Consider the following 22849-nt stretch of genomic DNA (forward strand, 5'->3'; position numbering starts at 1 on the left):
GCTCTTATGCTAATGGGATAGGTTAACGCAGTAGTTCAAAGTATTGACCATTGTTAGACTATTATGTTAAGCTAATATCGATTCACTAATTATTAAAAACTGTCTTTGCAGGGTGTTTGGAATACCATGCTGTTGAGCCGGAAAGTTGTACCCCACCAGGATACCAGACCGATTTCTAGCATCAACTTATGTGGTTATGGTTGTTATCCTTTATTTCAAGTCCCTGCCTTGGTGATCAGTGATTGTGGTTTATTAGTCTACTTAAGCAGGTTCTGTCAATTATTGCCTGAGGTTTTATATCACAGGTGAGTGCTACTTCACAGTTTTCAATATCTGCTCTGATTCATCATGCAACTGTTCTTTTCTGTTATCCGGTTGTTGCATTTATTCTCGTTGATTCTTAACTTCTCATTTGTATTTGCATGGTATATGTGCCAACTAGAAGGTATTTAAATTTTTTTGCTTGGTCACTAAATAGATACTGGTCTGGCCTTTTTGGCTGATTTACTCTAACTGATTTAAGATTTGTTGCTTTGACGCGTCCTCGCTCGGTTCAAGAAACTTGAGTGTTGTTTAGAAACTGTCTTGTGAGCAGGTTCTCATCTTCATGAACATTATCCCATTTTATAAATATTTGTACCATGACAGTTCCATTGGATGCTAACCTAATCCTATATGCTGAAATTACACTTTGTTATTATTCTTGGACTAGAACATTCTTGCTCCTTAATTGTTAAGTTATTTGTACTGTTTGATCATATGTGAAATAGAGCATATATGGTATGCATAATTAGTGAAGTAATTCCTGTGTGGGAAGTGTAACTGCCTATATGATTAATGGTTATTCCTTTTATGCAGATATGTTTAATACTCAATATCATTTAGTTCACAAGTTTGAATTGAGAAACATAGGGCGGGAAAAGTTTATCTTGAAAGGCATAGAATCTTTATTTACCTAAACCATGCTCTCCAGTTTTTTGACTTAAGTTTAGCCCAAGGTTGTATGTATCTGTCAGGCCCAAAATAAGATAAGTATCATATCGTATTGCATCATAAAAAAATATAAATTTTGAAAAAAAATTTAAAAATTCTAAAAAAATCGAAAAAATTCAGAAATTTTTGCAAAAATTCTAAAAAGTCATAATACACAAAAGGACGATGAAATGCACAAAATGCAACCATAAAATCACATGTGAACCCTTTATGTCTCTATGAGCTACATAACACATAATCAGTTATCAAATCTCACAAGAACAATGCTAGATAGTAATATCTTCAATTAAGAGCGTCATAAGATTCATCAAAAAGCCAAAAAAAAAGTTTATGAATACTTAAAAAGTTGCAAATTACAACACAACCAAGTTTTTAGGAATGATACCATCAATCATCATCATCATCATCATCATCTTCTTCTTCTTGTTCTTCACCTTTTTCTCCTTCTTCCTCGACATTCAAATCATCTCCAATATACGTGGGGTCTTCGTCATCTATGTCCTGAGCTCCCTCTACGTTTATCCATTGAATGCCCTCTTGATTCAGGAGTTATGCTTTTCTTAAACCCATTCATACAGTACATTGAAGTTCTCTAAACTGATGGGATCAAAGTTTAAACTGTTCGTTGTGCCTCGATGACAACTTTTTCATTTGCCTAAAAAGATAATATAGACTCTTGACGAAATCACGAAACTCTCTCTCTCTGACGCAAAGATCGACCATCAAAATGGCCTCATGACTCCTAGGGTGTGTGAGAAGCTCTCTAGTATGTTCTATACGAACGAAGGTTTCGGCCCTTAAAATCCCTTTAAAACCCAAAAACTTAAAACCTTGGTTTTGCCCTTTCTAAAGTTCGTCGGTACCGCATCGTACGATATATGATATATCGTACGATGCAATACGATACGTATGATATATACAATGTACATCCGTATCGAGATACAAGTGCGTATCGTATCGTGCCCTTGCATCGATACTCTACGATACAGACACCATTGTTTTAGCCCATTCAAGAAGATGCTCTTACATTATTAGTTTCTTATCTAATGTACATGCTTAACTATGTCACATGGGTACGGGTGCGGATACGGAGAGTACGACACAACAATTTAAAAATTTGTGGATACGGCGACACGACTATATATATATATATATATATATATATATATATATATATAGAGAGAGAGAGAGAGAGAGAGAGAGAGAGAGAGAGAGAGAGAGAGAGAGAGTTTGGTTTTTAAAGGTTTTTTTAGCTTCATTGACCAAGTTTGGATTTGTCCAAACCTAGTCAACGAAACCAACTTGAAGTTATAAATAGGGGGAAGGGCCACGTCCTTCCCTCCTCTCTCTCTCTCTCCAGTTTCCCTTTTCGCGCTCTATCTATTTATTGCAACGAGAAGAAGGAGAACAAGAAGAGGAGGAAGTGGTAGTCTCTCTCTGATCTCGCTCTTTCCCCCTCTTTGGTTCTTGTCTTCCTCCTCTTTGTTTCCCTCTCTCTCTCTCTCTTTCCCTGGGCTCTCATCTCTCTCTCTCTCTCGGGAGACAGAGGGAGTGAGAAAGAAAGAGGGAGACAGAGTGTAACAACCCAAAAATCTCCCTTGAAAATACACTTTTTTTTAAAAGGAAGTGAATGACACGAGGACTAATTTATGGTCCTTCTCTAATCGGACCAAGCGCTAAGGGGTCCGCTTGAGCTTAAGCATGAACATATATTAACCAACTAAAACTAAGTTCACGAAAGATATACCAAAGACAAGAATCCTTTTTCAAAAACAAAAATACAACTTTTTAAATAAAGCAAAAAACATCCCACGAATCAGAGGTCCATCACAAATTAACATCCACCACATCAACCATTCATTTCCAACCATAATTTAAAATATAACAGTTTCAAATCACAATTAAACTTAACAAACTCTAACTTTAAGTTCACAAAACTTTTAGAATCCAGCCACCAATTCATAAATATCATCACTCCTAGCGAGCCAGTTCCACCATCACGCCGCTCGACTAAGCTTGAGCCTTATCATCTGAAGAATGTTAAATATAATGCGTGAGAGCCAATCGTTCTAGTGCGAAATCTCACTTTACCCAACAGTAAAAGATAAAGCTTGTCAACCAAACATCAAGTTTAGAAAACATCTATTCATCCATAACATTTATGCATACGTAACAATTCTGATATGGTTTCACCTAAACGAATTCCAACATTACTTATATTATCACATGATACAAGAATCAATGCATATACGATACATATACCATTGCATATACGATGCATGAACCAATGTAAATTACATGAGTAACTTTTATCTCATTATTGACACTTGCTTTTAAACGCTTGCACATCACACTTGCATTTAATCTAAGTTTCCTCTTGACCCCTCGGTGGGTAATGTCACCAGCAAAAACCCAAAGTCCAAGGATGTTCCCAAGGTATCTTAACCACACACACTTGTATTTTATTAACTGGGTCCCACACATGTACCTTGACCGACGTCAGACATCCTCACCCTAGGCGAAACATTGGGGCATCCACACCCAGTTGTTGGGACGACAAGGGCATCCACACCCTCTGACACCATTTTTCTTCGTATACCAATATGCTAACAACTGAAGCAAACCCTCACTGTCCCCGTGTCAAAACAGTGGAAACATCCACTATTACTATGGTTGGGAACACAAACCTCAATATCGGGTTCTTGAGGAAAACAATACCACAAAGTTTAGTACCACATTGTCCCCCACGACAACAACCTTTCAAGGATCCCATGACACACGTAGGGAAATAAGGAGAAATTAAGTACACTGATTAGGCGTCTTTTACCTCTTAAATATTCACTGTTCTCGTCACCTAGAACACATCTGGATCCACAATATTTATAGCATGTACTCATGCTACATGAGCTCCATAACGGCTCAGACATGCACATCACCATGCATCATTCGATTGGGCAATCCCCGCTCGGTCACAACAATGTGCTATCGTGTTTCAACAAGTGCAATTAATCATATGCATTATAACACAACATAAAAAATGCATCTAAATGTAATGCACTAGCATATAGCCTCACTTAGGCTCACATGTAGCTTAACCATAAGCCATAATAAAAATCTGGTTTTTACTTGAACCGTTTCATGCATATAGCATTTCACGTCATGCCACATATCATAACCACATGCTACATATGATCATCATAAGCACATATCACATTATGCTATACATTACTATCATGTTGCATAACCAAGATCTTGTCTACACTTAGAACCCTCATATCATATGCATGAAATTCAACACATCATATGCAATTAAGTCAAAACAGTACATGCAAAATTGTAATAACATAATTTATGTTTGTCCGTGTAAATTCTGTCATGCATCGTATCAAATGAAATAAATTTTAGAATTTTTACTGTAGATACATATGCATGTTAGCTATCTATTAGAAGAAACCTTGACCTAAACTCATTCCGGATCATAAAATAAAAATTCAGGAACCATTCACAAAAATTCTTGCTCGGTTTAGATTTTTCAAAGAAACTTCAGCCTACACTTTTACAAAATGAAGTTTTAGTGTAGTTAGCTTGGTGTGTCACAAGCTAAAAAAAATCAGAACCAAAATCCTTACCAATAGAGAATTAAAAATCATACATTTCAGTTTATTTCTGCCTTTTGACAGACTGCATGTAATACCCGTGAATTTTATCAGATAAATAAACTTGAAATTTAGGTCATTAAGCTGGTATGAGGTTATTTTTATTGTTTTAATTGTTTATTTGTAATTGGATCTCAGATATCCTATTTGGATCTTCAATGTTGGATCCTTAATACCCTGTTCAGAACTTCGATTTTCCATTCGGATCTTAGATAGCGGATCACGCACATTTTAATTTAATAACAAATAAGGGATTTTAGGCCATTGGATCAGATCTCTAATATTGGATCCTCAATATCATGGTCATATGGGATATTGGATCCAGGTCGAATTTAGTGGATTCGCCAAGTTTAAATTAAATGTTAATAAGAAAATTTCTATTTTTGGAACTATAACACTTGATTAGGATCCGTAGGAGCCTATGCGATGTTTGGATTCACACTACCTCATTTGGATCCTGGACTTCAGTGATTTAAATATGGTCAGGGTCCAATTAAAAATTCTAATTGGATCTGGGATATGTTGCTTGGAAATCCAAAATATTTGGCTTGGATCCATAAATATTAATTTGGATCCATAATTCCAAATCATGGTGAAAAGAAAACTTTGGATCCTTAGATCTGAATTTTTTTAAGAGTTGTATGAAAACAACGGATCCTGGAGCTATAGTAGTTTAGTGGAGATCCATGATAATGAATTTGAATCCAAAAGTAATTTAGTTGGGTTTATATTTAAGAAAAACATTTTTACCTTAAAAATCTAAAAAGAACCAGATCCGCAGATGGATCCAAATAGGCCAAAGGTGGATCCAACTGTTGGTGGGTCGTGGATCACGAGTTTGGTTGACCCAAACCCGCACAAGTGTGTGCGTTAAAAATGCAATGAGGAAGGGATAATAACGTCCGTTAAAAACAATAAGTTAAGTTAAAAAAAATGTAAGGTTAAAAGAGAGGATTATGCAAACCCTAAAAAGGGTTTGCCCATGAGTTAAATAAGAAAGGGGCTGCGTGTTTTCACGCAGCCGCTGGAGAAAATGGGTAACCGACCCCTTCTCTCTCTCCCCCACGATTTCCTCGGTTTCCCCCTTCTCCTCCAACTCTTGCTCCTTCACGTCTTTAAATTCCCCACTCTCTTGTTCCTCCTCTCTCACTCATTACCTTCCTCCTCTCTCTGTCGCACAACTTGAGGAAGAGCGCACGACAGCAGGGGAACTCAGCAATAGGGGGAAAAGCTGCGACTAAGGTAGGTTTTACTGTTTTTTTTCTTTAGGGTGATCTGTGGGTCGAGCGTGGTGTGTGGGCTTGCCGTGAGCCCCAAATCAAGAGAAAAAAGGGGTGCTGAGTTTATTGTTAGTACAGAAGTGCTGTTTCATTCTTTTACCGTTCATGTAAGATTCATCATCAACGTCTATTGCTGTTTGTGTCTGGAAAGGGGTTGCACAATCCCCTCAATATCATGATGCCATGTTAACTTCATTATAGCAAAGAAAAATCTGCAATTATTTCTTTGTAGTTCTCGTTAGAAAAAAAATATGTAAAGATTGCTGGTAGTAGTTGCCAGTGCACGTCTTTTGTATTGGGATATTGCAGGTTCAAAACTCAGTGTATGTTTGTATGTTGAATAATAGGTTGAGACTCTTATAGTGTGGTTTTCATTGTTGATAGAATCTGTTAGCAATACTTGAAATACTATCAAATATGGAGGGCCAATCTTGAAAACAATTTGTAACAGGTTAAATATTCAGATGAGGATTTGGCCTTGATTTATACGTGGAAACCCCTATTCGGTGGGTTTTTGTTTCTGATAAAAATTGACACACGATGCCTTTGTTCAGTCGGTTATGTTGGTACTTTGATTTGAGTAATGCGTGCGAGAGTCGGGTGTCATGAAATGTAAATTTTTCCATATTACTAATTTCTGAAAATGTTCATTTTAGCTACAGTGTTATGTGACAGCCAGAGAGGGATTGTGTTATTCTTATCTTCAAAGTTCTTTTTTGAGAGGCTTTGGAAAGTCTTGTTTTGATCAACCCTGTCAATGGTCATCAAACACTGAAATGTTACCTACTGTTGTTCCCTGTTAAACAAAAAAAAATCTGGTTTCTTGGAAACTGTCCGGCCGGTGTGTATGGGTGGGTCACCCAGAAATTTTGACATATGAATACCCATAACATACTGTTAAAACTGCCTTGGGTTGGCAGACTTTGTCTTGAAAACCGAGAAGAAGTGGTAGAAGGGAGGAGAGAGAGAGGAGAGAGCACATTCTTTTCTTGGAATCGGCAGCCACATAGATTTCCTATAGTTGCACTAAACTTCATTAAGGTGAAATAGGTTTTACAAATTTTTTACAATGACAAGACTACCCTTAGTTAGTAATGTATATTACATTACAATATAACATACACGTGATCTATATGGATCCTCTAATGGATCCATATCCGATCTGTATTCTAATACCCTCCCTCAAGTTGTGCATGGGATTGAACCATGTGTAACTTGTTCTTCAGATACCAAAAGCGGTTACTTGTGAGATCTTTTGTGAACATATCAGCAGCTTGGTCTTCTGAAGACGCATAAACCAGTTCAATCTCTTTGTCTGCTACTTTTTGTTTGATGAAATGTTGGTCAATCTCAATATGTTTGGTCCGACTGTGATGAACATGATTAAACGCAATTTGTATAACACTTTTATTATCACACATAAGGGTTGAACTTGAGATACTTTCTCCCATTTCTGTAAGGAGATGCCTAATCCAGGTTACTTCTGTTGTGGTAGCTGCCATAGATATATATTTTGCCTCCGTGCTAGATCTTGCCATAATTTTCTGTTTTCTGCTACTCCATGAGATAAGATTGCTTCAAATGAAAACCCAGTTACCTGAAACAGACCTCCTTTCATCTGGGTCCCCTGCCCAGTCTGCATCTGTATAGGCCAATATGTCATGTTTCGGTGTTACCCATAAAGATTGAGCATGTATGAGTCCATCACCCACCGTGCCTTTTAGATAGCGGAGAATACGTTTGACGACATCCATGTGACCAGTCTTTGGTTCATGCATGAACTGAGATACTTGATTTACAAAATATACAATGCCTGGTCTAGTAAAGGTAAGATACTGTAACATGCCCACTAAACTACGATACTTGCTTGCATCAGGATACAACTCGCCATCACAAATGCTGAGTTTTTGAATGACAACACTGGGTGTAGGCACAAGTTTGCAATCTTTCATTCCTGTTTTGGCCAGAATATCAAGAGTGGATTTGTGTTGAGTTAATGACATTTTTCCATCCTGTCTGTCCACCTCTACACCAAGAAAATATCTTAGTTCTCCAAGATCTTTCATCTTGAATCACATACTTAGTAAAACTTTAATTTGTTGAATATGCTCTGGAGCATTACCAGTGATCACTATATCATCAACATATATAAGTAAGAAAACCATAGCGGTTCCTTCCCTGTATATGAATAAAGAATGATCTAGTTGGGAACGAATAAAACCGTGGTTCTGAATCTCTAAGGAGAAGCTTTCAAACCATGACCTGGAGGCTTGCTTTAAAATTTAAACCATACAATGCTCTGGTTAATTTACATACATATTCTTTTGGATCTCCCTCTGCATAACCTTGAGGCTGTTCCATGTAGACCTCTTCTTTTAAATTCCCATGAAGAAATGCATTTTTAACATCAAGCTGACTAAGGCTCCACCCATGTTCAATAGCCAGGCCAAGGATAATACGAATAGTTCCCATTTTCACCACTGGACTGAAGGTCTCATCATAATCTTGACCATGTTTTTGGGTGAAACCTTTGGCAACAAGACATGCCTTGTATCGTTTAATGCTCCCATCCAGTTTATACTTAATCTTTAATCTTATACACTCATTTCGAGCCAACAACATTTTTATCTGGGGGACGACCAACTATCTCTCATGTTCGACACTCATGAAGTGCCTCTATCTCCTCATTCATTGCCTCAATCCATTTGTTAGATTGAACAACTTGACAAAACCCAAGTGGTTCCTCATGTTTTTCAATCTTGGATAGAAAGATCTGAAAATCCATAGAGAAATTATCATAACTTACCCATTTTTCAATAGGATGCCTTATCCTGCTTGATCTTCTTGGTGTCTTTGTTACTGGGTAATGACATGTGTTCTTCAACAGGTGCATCTGTTTGCTCTCTGGGTCTTCTGGTGTAGACATTCTCTTTGTATCTCAGACATTCTGTTTCCGATACCTAATCTGAAGCCGTCTCATCATGTATGCTTTCAGGAGCCAAAGTGGTACGTTCAGCAGCATGTGAGATAAGTTCAACACTGAGCCATGGATCATACCAATTATCAACTATATCGCCATGTTCACGATCATAGTTGGCTTTATTTTCCAGAAAGTTATTTTCATCAAAAACATTTCTGGAAATTTTGATCTTCTTATTGGCGGGGTCATAGCACCTGTATCCCTTGTGTTCATCTGCATAACCTATAAATTGGCATATAGAGGCTTTGTCTTAAAATTTAGTTCTCATGGATTTGTCAATATGTACATAACATGTGCATCCAAAAACTCGTAACTCATCATAATCAGGGTATATACCAAAGAGAACATAATAGGGAGATTGATTTTCAAGGATAGGCATAGGAAGGCGATTTATCACACCATTGACAGTGTGAAAGGCTTCTATCCAAAGACTGATGGGCAAGTTACAACTATGCATCATACTCATTGCACTTTCCACAATATGTCTGTATTTACGTTCAACAATTCCATTTTGTTGTGGAGTATACGGGCAAGAAACTCTACGATGTATCCCATTATCTTGGAGGAAATCTAAAAATTCTTTGGAGGAATACTCACCACCTCCATCACATTGGAGAATTTGAATATTTTGGGAGAATTGATTTTTAACATAGGCATGAAAGTGACGGAAAATAAGAAAGACCTCTGATTTGTGTTTCATGACGAATATCCAGGTAAAACGAGAGAAACTGGCAATAAAAGATACATAATATTTACTTCCAGAAGAGGAAGGATTCGGAGCTGAACCCCAAACATCAGAACATATTATCTCAAAAGGAATAGAAGCTCTTTTATTTATTTGATGAAAAGGAAGTACATGACTCTTGCAAACTTGACAACTGTGACACATTTTATCTTTCAATGAAGGTGAAACAGACTCTGAAAGAAAACCATTAGACACTAACTTTTCAATAAAGACTCGACTACAATCACCAAGACGAGAATGCCAGAGATCTGGCTTATTACATTTGGATATACTTTGGACGTTTTTAGAGACATAATCAGACTTGGGCTTCAAGACACTGGAGGCTGGATCTTCATTGAAGACATACATTTTTCTACGTCGCTCTCCTTTAGCGAACATCTCCTTCGTTTGAAGATCCTTGACAAAGACAGAAGTAGGAGTAAATTCCACAAATGAATTGGTAGATTAAAAAGGTTAGATACAGAGACAATATTTTTCTTTATATTTGGTGCATGAACAACATTAGATAAAGAAATAGATGATTCAGACAAAGGAATAATGACGTTTCCTATGTTTGAAATAGGGTGGTGATTCCCATCTCCAGTTACAATATTAGATTTACCAAAATAGGGAACCAAAGTAGAGAATTTACCTGCATTGCCAGTGACATGAGTCGCTGTCGCAAAGTCAACATACCATATTCCATCATCATTCTGTTTCAGGTTTAAGTTGGCCATCGCAGATAAGAGAAGATCCTTAGTATCATCATTGACCCGAAATGTACCTGCAGTTCCTGATATAGCAACATTTCTATTGTTTTGCGCTCTATTTCGATTTTGTGGGTTGAACCAACAATTGACTTTGATGTGACCTCGTTTATTACACTGATAGCATGTGAGGATATTCCTCGAAAAACTGACTGTGGAATTTGGTATAGGTAGTAACCCACGTCCACCCTGGATGACAGTTCCTCTGCCTCTGCCACGTCCTCCTCGTGCACGATCAATTATTATCCTTGTGGCAAGAACCTCATGCATAGATGATTGTCCAGCTGAAGTATCAGACATGCTCTTGAGAGTCATCTCGTACTGAAAGAGTTTGGCATGTAATTCCTCAAAACTGAGTAACGTAGGCAAGCACAATAAAGAGGTCACAAAAACATGATATTCTGATCCTAGGGCATTCAGTGTCTGCTGCACCTTTTCTTTATCTGACACTGTATATCCAATCATGGCTAACTGATCTGTGATACTTTTGACTTGATTTAAGAATTCAATGATGCTCATTGCCCCATTTCTTAACATCTGAAATTCACGTTTGAGAAACAACACTTTAGCCTCTGATATCTAAGAATATGTCTGAGCTAAATTCTCCCACAAAACTTTGGATGTGCTATCATCAGGAATGGAAATCAATACTTCTTGTGATAATGTGGAAGTGATGTACGCGACAAGAGCCTGATCGCGCTTCATCCAAGAAACAAATGCAGGATTGCGAATAATATTAGGCAATCCTCTATCCTCTTTGGCTTCGATTGTGATAAATTCTGGAGGCATTGGAGTGGAGCCATCCAAGTGGCCTGAAAGGGCTTGACATCGAATAAAAGGAGCAATTTGCCTTTTCCAAGTCAGATATTTGTTGGTAATTAACTTTTTTGAAAGTAATTGTCCCAGGAAGTTGGAAGAAAGACCCGAATTGCCTTAAGTATCCATTGGTAGCTTGTTGATAACGGAAAGACACTAGTGACTGAAACTGAGATGAAAGACTGACAAAAGAGTGTAAGATAAGAGGTTAAAATAAATGAGAATAGAGCAGACGTGACAAGGTAGTTTTCAGACCAGCAGTAACGTGATGTTTAGAACCGATAGAGAAGAAAATCAGAAAACACCAGCAGCATGAGAAAAGACTGAACGCATGCAAGTAAGACCCGACATTTGCATAAATCGCAACACAACAACTCTCACGGTTTTAAAACGATCTCAGCAGATTGATCTGATCTGATATGTGCATCAACTCTTTTTCAATTAATGCACTTGCAATTATACATCGACTACAGACAACCGATTGATACAATACATTGAATTATCAAATCGATTACACATTGCAAATGCAAATTAGTTTTTGCAACTTAAGCATTCAACAAATTGTTTTCATCGGCAATGAAATGATTTCTGTGAATTGATTTCTGTAAGTGCAAATCGAATTCAGTAGCAAACCGATTTCTGCAAATGCGAATCGGTTTCTGCAACTTAAGCAATCAGCAAATTCAATTTCTGTGAATTGATTTCACACAACAGATTTCATACTGTAAAACAAAACCGATTTCATTAAATCGGTTGCACACATCACATCAGTTTCATCAAATTGATTGCCAAAATTAATTGAAATCAACGTGAACCTATTTAGCAAACCAAATTCACATAGACAACACAAATCGGTGTAAGGAACCTGCAGCAAATCAAAGTAATGAAATCAAAGCAATTCAAAACCGATAAACTCTATATTTAGAATGCACTAAACAGGGAATGATACGGCTATGCAGAAATCAAAAATCACAAAAAACAGGATGCAATGAACACACGACAAATATGACTACAACACAACACACAACAATGCTATGCAACACACATGACCACAACAAACGGAGAAAAATAAGCAAATGTTATGCAATGCAACAGATCAACACACGGCAGCCTATGCAAAGATGACGATCAGACCAAAACAACATGATGCAATGAATATGCTATGCAAACAGGATGTGATGATGCTGTAACACAAAGAGACTAAACAAAACTGCAAATCAGAGGGATGAAAACATAAAAGCAAGAACATAGGAGATGGTAAGCACATTGTGATGCAACTATTTAAGGGAAAACACAATGAATCATGAAGAAATGCTAATGCAAAATAACAGATGATGCAAAGAAGCAATTCAAGAATCGCGATGAGGATGCATCGGCTGAGATACGATTCACTACTAATGCTTAAATGTTTGCAGATTTTCTACTGATGCAGGTATTAATGGCAGATGCTGAGCTTATGGAATTGCTCAGATCCGATGCTGGACGACACAAAAGTTTGTTCAAAACTAACTAAATATAATCTATGATGCAAAGAAGATGACTATGATGCAAACTCGGCTAATGAAAACATGATAGATGAAAAACAAACGAACAAATTACGATTAACAAACAAAACACCAGATCTAAGACTTTGCAGCAAACAAAAATTGCTAAATGACCGAAACTCAATCCAATTCTTTTTTTCATTTTTCTTTTTAAAATAATGCAACTATCCTACACTACAGAATGAAGAGGAGAAGAGGAACGAATGAGAAAAGAATGGGAAAACTTATCGATTAGTTGGTGATCCGGTGGAATTGATTGAGAAAATAAATCCATCCAAATTCTTCACCGTAGGTTCAATAGGGAAACTCCAGCCGAATCTTCACCTTTGAAGTAGGCAGATGGCTCATATTGCCAGCAACAACAACACAATCGGCCGATCAACAACTGTTTCACCCGATCTGGACTCCCATTGCTTCAATTCTGATCGAGATGATCAGATCTACCTCTCGGATTGATCTTCTCCACCGGTGAGGAAGGGAATCCCAGGAAGATAGGTAGGTGAAGGAGAAGAAGGAGGGAGAAAGAGAGGGAAAGAAGAAGGAAATGGAGGAGGGAAAAATTAGAGGAAAAAGAGGGAAAGGGGAAGGGAAGAAGAGGAAAAAGGGGAAAATCCGATTTTCCCCTCTTTCTCCAAAGTGATCGCCCCTTTCCATTGTTTTAGAAAATTTTGAAAATGCCTTTTTTAAGTTTTTAAAATTTTTAAAAAGGTGTTTTGTTGCAAAAGATTTTCTGAAAACCTCTTTCTAAAGTCATTTCATTTTGCTTTTATTTTCTTTTCTTTTTTTTAGAAAAAGAAATATAAAATGCAAATGCTTTAAGAAATATGATCCAGATGGAATTTTGAAAGATTTTACAGAATATTGAATTGCAAAAGAGAGTTTTTGAAATGAAAGAACAAATTTTTAAATTTGGATTTTAAAAACAGATCTGGATCTGAGCTTTTGAGTTAAAATTGAGTTTAGATCTCGAACTGAGAAAATGAAAGGAATGAATCCAAATAGTGATTGGATCCGAATAAAATATTTGAACCAATAAAGAGAATTAATTTTTGGATTTTTAGATTTTGAATTGAAAACAGGAGAATCAGGCTTAGAATTGGATTTGGATATCTGATCTGGATCCGAGATTAGGTCAAATATAGAAAATGAGATTGGGCTTCTGACCTTCAAGCAGAAATGATTAGAATTTGACCCAATTACTCAGAAGGTGTTTGCTAGAGGCAAAAAGGGAATTTTTTAAGATTTTAAAAATTTGGGTTGTTTACAGATACCCCTCTTTGCTGCTAAGCGGTTGAAAGCTGAGCTTAGTATCAAAGAAAACACGCCAAATTTTAAATTGCCCCCGTCAGAAAATTTGAACTGAGTGTGAAAAAATTGTTTTATGCAAATGATTCTCAAATTTAGCACCATATACTGATCGGTTGGGTAAAAGACGAAATCCTCGAAAATGAAATAATTGGATAAAAGGAAATGCAGAAATCATGATGGGACTTTTTTGGATGAAGATCCAAAAAATTGTGACAAAGGAAGATTTTGAAGAAGGCTCTTGGCTAAGACAAAATAAGCTATTTAAGAAATCTCAGGTTTAGCCCTCGACCTGGATTAGGGATGGCAGTGGACCGGGGGAAAGCGGGGCCCCACCCCGCCTCACCCCGTTTGGACCGGGGATGAAGGGTATGAAACAGGGATGGAGGCGGGGACGAAGGTTAAAATCCATCCCCGTTCGGGGGTGGAGGCGGGGATGGACGTGCACTTTTCCCCGCCCCGTCCCTGCCTCATCCCCGGCCTGACCACTTTTCCCCGCAATATCCCCGCCCCGCCCTGCCTCATCCTCGTTTGAACCGGGGATGGAGGACATGAAACGGGGATGAAGGCGGGGATGGAGGATAAAATCCATTCCCCGTCGGGGATGGAGGCGGGGGTGGAGGATAAAATTTTGAGGCGGGGCGGGGGTGGAGACCTTGTCCCCCGCCCTGCCCCGCCCCGCCCCGCCCCATTGCCATCCCTAACCTGGATGAGACAAAAATATCTTAAAATGAAGTTCAGGTTTAACCCTTACCTGAACGGGAAATGAAAATACCTCATCGGAATGAGGCTCAGGTTTTAACCCTTGAATGGAAAATAAAAATACCTCATCGGAATGAGGCTCAGGTTTTAACCCTTACTTGAATGGGAAATGAAAATACCTCATCGGAATGAGACCCATGTTTTAACCCTTACCTGGATGACATATGAAAATACCTCATCGGAATGAGACTCAGGTTTTAACCCTTACCTGAATGGGAAATGAAAATACCTCATCGGAATGAGGCTCAACTTTTAACCCTTACCTGAATGAGAAATGAAAATACCTCATTAGAATGAGGCTCAGGTTTTAACCCTTACCTGAATGGGAAATAAAATATATGGATTCCTTGTCAGGATGGGAAAACCATGATGAAACATTTCTGAAAAATATCTCGTGAGACGAGGCTCAAGTGCAATCCTTTCTTGAATGAATATGAAAAATATGGATTCTTAGTCAGGATGGGGAAACCATGATGGGACATTTCTGAAAAATACCTCGTGAGACGAGGCCCAGGTGCAATCCTTACCTGAATGGATATGAAAAATAAGGATTCTCCGTCGGGATGGGGAAACCATGATGGGACTGGAAGAAATACCTCATAAGAATGAGGCAACTCTTTTTGAAGATGTAAACCATGTCAGGTTGCATCAAGATAGACATGGAGTATTTATTTCATTTTTGAATAGCCAGAAAATTTTGCCAATAAGATGAAATTGTGGTTCATTTAAATGTTTGAATGTATGTGCAAAAGATATTCCCTCTTTTACCTAGAGTATTTCCTCCAACGAGGTTAACTCCATGGATTTAAGAGTCAAATTCAAATTTTAACGCTGATGATTTTTTTCAAGGAAACTATCCATTTCCCTGATATGAAAAAAAACAATAATCTCAATTTCATAAAAGCAAGTAGTGAAAAGATATTAATGAAAAAATTTTGCATGAGAAAAGATGATTCTTTGCAATTTTGGCAATTTGATATTTGAGATATACCTTTTGCACTTTCTGAGACATAAAAAATGAATTCTTTTGTTGGGGTTTGGGGAGAATTTCAACGCATCAACCTTCAACTTGGAGATGCTCTGATTTTCCCTAGAAGAACACTTCATACTCCTTCAACTTGGAGATAATCAGGGTCTTCCTTCTGCCCAGAAATCGATGAAAATGTTTCTTTCGATTGAAATCTGTTGATAGTATGAATCAAATATCTTTCAGGGTTGGTCGGGAGGTTCATCACATTGACCTTCAACTTGGCAATGATCTGAACTTTTCCCTGGACGGATACGTCACATACTCCTTCAACTTGGAGATGATCCAAACCTTCTTTATCCCCAGGGGTCTAACTCGCATATCAGTCTTCAACTTGACGATAATTAAGAGAGACCTTTTGCAGATAATCAATTATACTTGCATTATTGAGAATTTTGAATGTATTATTTATTGCTCAGAATATTTCCTCTGCTTCTTGCTAGAAGAATCATCTTTTAAAATGCACCATAGCTATAATCAATATCAATTTGCTTCTGGCTTTTCAAAATCATTGGACATTTCTTTATTAATCATATCAAGGATATTTCTTTTATCCTTTTGGTTGATCAACAGGGAAAATGTTTGAATTTTGCTCTTTTTCGCAGCAAGTTTCACCTTTTAGGAAAGAATACTAGAGATAATCTAAGGTGATTCTTTTGTGTAGTAAAATATTGAAAGCAGGATTTTGTTTTGACCGAACAGCTCGAAAGCAGAATTTGATTTGACCGACCAGCTCGAAAGCAGAATTTGATTAACCGACTAACTCGAAAGCAGGATTTTGTTTTGACCGACCAGCTCGAAAGCATGATTTTGATTTGACCGACCAACTCTAAAGCAAGATTTTGATTTGACCGACCAGCTCGAAAGCAGGATTTTGATTTACCGAACAACTCGAAAGCAGAATTTGATTTGACCGACCAGCTCGAAAGCAGGATTTTGATTGAAAGGCTTAATCTGAAGGTTTGAAAATGATTGAGATTTGATAAAATTGCAACCCGAAGGTTGTAAAATGATTGAAATTGATAAAATTGTAATTCGAAGGTTGGATCTTTGAAAAAGATTGGTATTTGGCAAAAAATGTGTTTGATAAAAGAAAGACCGGATCAGGAAGTGTTCAACCTACAGGCCGCATCTTTTTTGGAAGAAAAAAGAAAAAAACAAGAAGATTGGTTCGAAAGGGATTCAACTTACAAATCGAAATTTTGAAAACGAGATCGGTTCAAGAGGAATTCAACCTAAAGATCAAATTTTTTAAAACAAGATTGGTTCAAAAGGGATTCAACCTAAGAACCGTAAAGAAAAATGGATCAAGAGGGATTTAACCTACATATCGAATTTTTGAAAATAAGATTGGTTCAAGAGGGATTCAACCTAAGAACAATAAAGAAAACTGGATCAGGAGGGATTCAACCTACAACTCGAATTTTTGAATATAAGATTGGTTCAAGAGGGATTCAACCTAAGAACCGCCAAGAAAACTGGATCAGAATGGATTCAACCTACAGTGCGAATTTTTGAAAACGAGATTGGTTCAAGAGGGATTCAACCTAAGAACCGTCGAGAAAATTGGATCATGAGCGGTTCAACCTACAGTTCAAATCTCTCGAAAAGAATTAGTAAAAAAGGGGGTTAAGGTCCGAGTCAGAACTTGGTTTTGAAAGAAAGTCCTAGTCGGAACTCGGTTTTGGAGGAAAGCCTGAGTCAAAACTCGGTTTTGAAAGAAAGTCCGAGTCGAAACTCGGTTTTGAAAGAGAGTCCGAGTCGGAACTCGGTTTTGAAGGAAAGCCCGAGTCGGAACTCGGTTTTGAAAGAAAGTTCGAGTCAGAACTCAGTTTTGAGAGAAAATCCGAGTCGAAACTCGGTTTTGAGAGAAAGTCCGAGTTGAAACTCGGTTTTGAAAGAAAAGTTTGCGTCAAAACTCAGTTTTGAAGGAAAATTAGATTGTTTTTTAGAGAAAACCAGAGTCGGAACTAGGATCTTCAAGAAACATTAAATTAACTTGAAAGCAAACCTGAATCAGAACCCAGTTCTTCAAAGAAAAAATAGATTGTTCTGAAAGAAAACCCAATTCAGAACCCATATCTTCGAAGTAAAAAAAATAGGTTGTTTTGAAAGAAAATTCGAGTCAGAACCCAGATCTTCGAAGGAAAATTATTCCAACCTGGAAGTTGGATTTGAGAGGGAAGTATTTAATTCGAAGATTGAAAATTGTGAAGATTGCCAGTTTAGAGACTGGTTTTCAAAAGTGATTCGATCCTAACTTGAATTTGAGAAGAATCAACAAAGATTATGAATTGAACCTGAAGATTACAATTTTTTTGAGGATTAAGGTGAGAAATTTATGAAAAACTCTTGATCTAAGATAGTTTATGTTTTGAATTGTTCATGATGGTCTCATGATTATCCTTTATCCTGAATGGGAAGTGACAAGAGAATTGATGAAAATTGATAAAAATTGATGAAAATTTGATAAAAATTGGTGAAAACTGATAAAGATTGATGAAAATTTGATGAAAGTTGATAAAAATTGATGATGAAAGAGTTTGTTTGATCCTGCCTGTATATCGAATTTTGAAGTAAGATGTTCGGGAAAACTAGTAAAAATTCATTGTTGAGAAAAAGATCAACCCAAAGGTTGATTTTGAAAGAGACCATTAAAATATAATTCTTTTGACAGAAAGGATCAACCCAGGGGTTGATTTTGAGAGGATGATCAACACAAGAGTTGTTTTGAAAATGATCAACACGAGGGTTGATTTTGAAAAACGATCAACACGAGGGTTGATTTTAAAAAAGTGATCAACGCGAGGGTTGATTTTGAAAAATGATCAACACAATGGTTGATTTTAAAAAGGTGATCAACGCGAGGGTTGATTTTGAAAAATGATCAACACGAGGGTTGATTTTTAAAAATGATCAACACGAGAGTTGATTTTTAAAATTGATCAACACGTGGGTTGATTTTGAAGAATAATCAACACGAAGGTTGATTTGAAAAATGATTAACACGAGGGTTGATTTTGAAAAATGATCAACATGAGGGTTGACTTTGAAAATTGATCAACACGAGGGTTGATTTTGAAGAATAATCAACACGAGGGTCGATTTTGAAAAACGATCAACACGAAGGTTGATTTTAAAAAATGATCAACACGAGGGTTGATTTTGAAAATTGATCAAAACGAGGGTTCTTTTTGAAAATTGATCAACACGAGGGTTGATTTTAAAGAATGATCAACACGAGGTTTGATTTTGAAAATTGATCAGTTCAAAACCAATTATGAAGAAAGAAGATCAACACGAGGGTTGATTTTGAAGAAAATCAATTTTTAGTGAAAAGACAGCCTGAAAGTTGAATTTTAAGACGAGATTAGTAAGAATTGGTTTTGACGAAAAGACTCAACCCAAGATTTTGAAAAAGACTGCTGCTTTGAAAAGATCTCGGTGATCATAATGAGGATTTTGCACAAATTTTCAAAATTTCACGATTTTGGACAAACCCCTATGGGTAATTTTATCGTTCTCGTGAATGATGTCAGGATTATCCCTTATCCTGAAGGGGAAAATAATAAGAAATTGATGAAAATTAATAGAAATTGATGATGAAAAGATTTTATCAAGTCTTATCTGTATACAAGTTGGAAGTGAATATAGAATTTCAAAATAAAAAATAAAAAAATGCCCCAGCATAACAAAATAAAAGAAATAGTGGATATTAGAGATATAAAGAAACTTGATGCTTTATTACTGAAATGTTAACAAGTTAGTGATAGTTTTATTGAGAAAAAGTAAGGTGAGGAGATTTGAAAATTGAAGACAGGACTGAAATATACGAAAAAAATCCAGGAGAAAAGAAATGAGAAAATAGAGGCAGGATCAAAATAAGATTGAAAATTCGAGATCTTGAAGAAAAGAAATAAAATCACCTGGAGTTTTTGAAAAATAGAGGAGAATTTTTAGAAAAGGATTTCCAGGGTTTTTAGAAAATTGATCTGAAGAAATGAGGAAAAAGGAAATATATTCCTGGGTCTTGAAAATAGAGAGAAAATTTTGAAAGAAATACCCAGGGTTTTGAAAATATAAAGAAATACCAGAAATAAACGAGAGTTACAAGGTAACATCCACCTTAACATGCAAAATTATACAAGAAATGATGTGCAGAACAACACTCCCTAGAAGCTAACTCTAAATGCAATATTTGAAAAGCTTGTATGACCTTAATCCTAACTCTAAGGTTTGGGTTATCTGAATCCAATTAAGATACATCAATATACTCAAGCCAAAGCTCAAAGTATGGCATAAAAATTCTCTCCGGTTCTAAGGTAATGGTTTCCCAACATTCTTGAGCACATGTCGATATACTTTATAGTATGGCCCTCAGTACGTGGCAGGTTTTTTTTTAGCCTAAATAAGTGGTCTTATGGGGCTCTTTCCCGAACTATGTTTCAATGAGACAACCCAGCAACGTGAAGACCGAAACAATATAGGTGAGAATGTTTTGAAAATGTAGAGAGATGCACCGAACTCTAGAGAGAGAGAGAGAGAGAGAGAGAGAGAGAGAGAGAGAGAGAGAGAGAGAGAGAGAGAGACGTCTTCATAGGAAGAGAAACTCGTTAATTCACATTAGGGCTGCTCTCTATGTTAAATAGAGCGAGGCCAAAAGAATAAATTACATCTAAGTCCCTTATTAAATAAAAATTTCAAATAACCTTCAAACTAATAAGATTTAAACTTAAACCACCTATTCTCAACACTCCCCCTCAAGCTGGAGCATAGATATCAATCATGCTCAGCTTGTCACAACATTTTGAGAAATTTGGCCTAGCAAGGGGTTTTGTAAACATATCTGCAACTTGATCTTCCGACTTTAGATATTTGGTAGTGATATGTCCAGCTTGAACCATATCTCTTACCTCAATGTGCTTTGTTCTCTCATTAAAGACAGGATTGTTCGCTATATATGCCTTGTTATCACACATCATGGTCATAGGAGAGGAAACCTTCACCTGAAGATCATGAAGAACAGTACGAACCCACATCAATTCAGCATCTGTTTGGGCCATAGTCCGATATTCTGATTCTACACTCGACCTGAAAACCACATTTTGTTTCTTACTTCTCCATGAAATCAAGTTGTCTCCCAAAAACACACAGAATCCTGTGGTAGACTTTCTATCTACTACAGATCCAGCATAATCAGCATCAAAATAGGCTACTATCTCCAGAGTTCCACCTTTCCTGAACAATAACCCATTTCCAGGAGAGGATTTTAGATATCTGAGAATCATTATGGCTGCATTCCAGTGTACCTCAGTTGGTTTGTCCATAAACTGGCTAACTTTGCTTTCTGCTAAAGCAATATCCGGCCTGGTCACAATTACATATAATAACTTCCCTACTAGGGAGCGATAGCTTTTGCTATCAACTGGTTTTGACCCTTCTTCAAACAACTGAACTTTATGGTCCATGGGAATATTTGCTGGTTTAGCTCCCAACATGCCCGTTTCCTTTAATAAGTCAAGAACATACTTCCGTTGAGACAAAACCATCCCTTCACGGCTTCTAGCAACTTCTATACCAAGAAAATACCTGAGTGAACCAAGGTCTTTTGTAACAAAGTGTTTTTGAAGATGAGCCTTTGTGGCTTCAATAGCTTTCACATCATCTCCTGTAAGAATGATGCCATCCACATATACCACCATAACAACTATACCAGAGCTAGTTTTCTTGATAAATAGTGTATGATCAGCTGCTGACCTATTAAAGCCAAAGCGTGACATCACTTCAAATAACTTTTGAAACCATGCACGGGGACTTTGTTTCAAGCAATAAATCACCTTTCTCAATCTACACACCTTCTGACACTCCCCCTCAACCTCAAATACTAGAGGTTGTTGCATGTAAACGGTCTCAGATAGATCCCCATATAGAAATGCATTTTTTACATCTAATTGGTACAAGCTTCAACCATGCTGAACAACTACTGAGAGAAAAAGACGAATGGTACCCATCCGTGCAACATGCGAAAAAATTTCAAAGAAATCAATACCATATGTCTGAGTATACCCTTTTGCTACTAATATGGCCTTGTACCTTTCAATAGAACCATCAGATTTGTACTTTATTGAATATACCCATTTACATCCAACAATGTCAGCATCTGCTGGGGAATCAACTAGATCCCATGTATGCTGAGATACTAAAGCATCCATTTCTTCTTGCATAGCCAGCTTCCAACGATTATCAAGCTCTGCCTGCTGATAGTTCAGAGGAATAGTTTCAGCAGATAAGGCTGAAATAAAAGACTTCATCTGATTTCCAATTCTGGCATCAGAGACAAAATGAGATATGGGATATAAGGTACATTGTTGTGTCCCCTTTTGTAGAGCAATAGGCCTGTTACCATCATCATGAAGATCACGATTGTCAGTAGAACTTACCTCAGGAGAAGAAGAAGATGAAGGCTCTTGCGGAAGTGGAGCTCTACGCACATATACCAATGGAGGATTATTAAATCTGGAAGAGGATGAAGTTTGGTTCGGTAATGAGGACACAAATTCCAAAGGAAAAGGAGGTATAGGTAATGGAAAAGACTCGGCTGGATCAACCTGCAGCGGGGAACCGGAACTAGAGTAATATGGAGAGGATTCCAGGAAAGATACATCCACACTGACATACTCTCAGCGAGAAATAGAATCATAACATCGATAACCCTTTTGATTTTTAGGATAATCGATAAATATGCATTTTGTAGCTTGAGCGGCTAATTTATCACGGTCAGGGCCAAGTTTGTGTACAAAACAAATACATCCAAATATTTTTGGTGAGAAAGAAAAAAGTGGGGCATTAGGTTTTAGGATATGTAATGGAATTTGATCACCCACAGAAGACGAAGGCATGCAGTTGATCAGATAGCAAGCAGTGGTAATCGCATCACTCCAGTATAACGCAAGAACATTGGATTGAATCATAATGGTCCTGGCAACATCAAGGAG

The 22849-nt window shown here is 37.2% G+C and overlaps 1 protein-coding gene across 9 annotated transcripts in view; it reads left to right on the forward strand.

Moving 5' to 3' along the window:
- The window catches only part of LOC149813756 (protein FAR1-RELATED SEQUENCE 5-like), a 51104-nt gene that overhangs the window by 5720 nt on the left and 22535 nt on the right, over window positions 1-22849 (forward strand). For all 9 annotated transcript variants that reach the window (XM_089990732.1, XM_089990727.1, XM_089990728.1 and 6 more), the window contains exon 3: window positions 112-305. The gene's annotated coding sequence lies outside the window, so the exon portion shown is untranslated. The remainder of the gene's footprint in view (window positions 1-111; window positions 306-22849) is intronic.

Source organism: Nuphar pumila, chromosome 16 (assembly GCF_984573655.1).
Source record: "Nuphar pumila chromosome 16, dmNupPumi1.hap1.1, whole genome shotgun sequence".
Taxonomy (NCBI): domain Eukaryota; kingdom Viridiplantae; phylum Streptophyta; class Magnoliopsida; order Nymphaeales; family Nymphaeaceae; genus Nuphar; species Nuphar pumila.